The sequence below is a fragment of the Sipha flava genome, unplaced genomic scaffold (genome assembly GCF_003268045.1).
Source record: "Sipha flava isolate LNK unplaced genomic scaffold, YSA_version1 277_pilon_pilon, whole genome shotgun sequence".
Classification (NCBI taxonomy): domain Eukaryota; kingdom Metazoa; phylum Arthropoda; class Insecta; order Hemiptera; family Aphididae; genus Sipha; species Sipha flava.
This window is the reverse complement of record NW_020272943.1, coordinates 1,547,019-1,548,035: the sequence shown is the minus strand read 5'-3', so window position 1 is coordinate 1,548,035 and position 1,017 is coordinate 1,547,019.

Below are 1,017 nucleotides of genomic sequence, written 5' to 3'. Positions count from 1 at the left end.
AAATATAATAGTTATAATATAATATTCAAAGTGGTAAAAGTCGGTCAACGTGAGTATAATGATAATAATAATTATAAAACAGGGATATAGTTTTTTAGTTGGATTATGTATGTAAGTAGGTGTAGGCGTAGTAGTAGTGATAAAATAAGGATAATGTAATAATAATAATAATATTAATAATAATAATAATAATGATAATAATAATAATAATAATAATCGACGGTTCGTGTACGAACGCTGTACGGACAGAGATGCTAGGCGGCGGCAGCTGACGAAAGGGCGGACGCGAAGACACCGTTTTCCAAAGGACAAATTCCGCCGGAGAAGCGCGAAAGGGTCGGCGAGCGCGGTCTGGTCGCACTGCGCGACCGTAACAGATCCGGAAAAACGCGATTTCCGGCCAGTTCACGGGCCACTACCAGATACCCGCTCGGCGACCTCCGCACGCTGCGGAAATGTTCCTCGTGGAGGACGACGCTTCCCCCCCGCAGCCTCGTACGCCTACCGTCGCCCCAGGGCCTAACCACGTTCGTATACGTGCAGCCGAAATAATAATATTAATAATAATAAAAACGGCACCCTTCCCGACGAGCAACCGACCGGGAGGAGTGCACCGGTTAACGCGGACCAAAACTAATCCTACAAATAACATAATAATAATAATAATAATGATTACGATATAATAAAATAATATACGAGAATTATATGAATAATTAATAATAAATCGAGTAAAAACGTTTTACGGGCCGTTGTATGCAGTTGGGTTTCTTGAAATCGTTCGTATTGTTGACCGCGCGCGCGAGAAGAGAGTTGAGAGCGTGTGATAGGGGACAAGAGAGAGACGCGATTGGAGAAGAGAGTGAACGTACGACATACACAATATAGGAATGATGATTAGTAAGTAGTGCCTATTACAAAGACGTATTAAGCAAAAGTTCAGAACATCAGAATAATATTATAGATAATAATTGTCTGTAAAACGAACGCAGTTAAGTTGTAAAAAAAAATAAAAAAAAA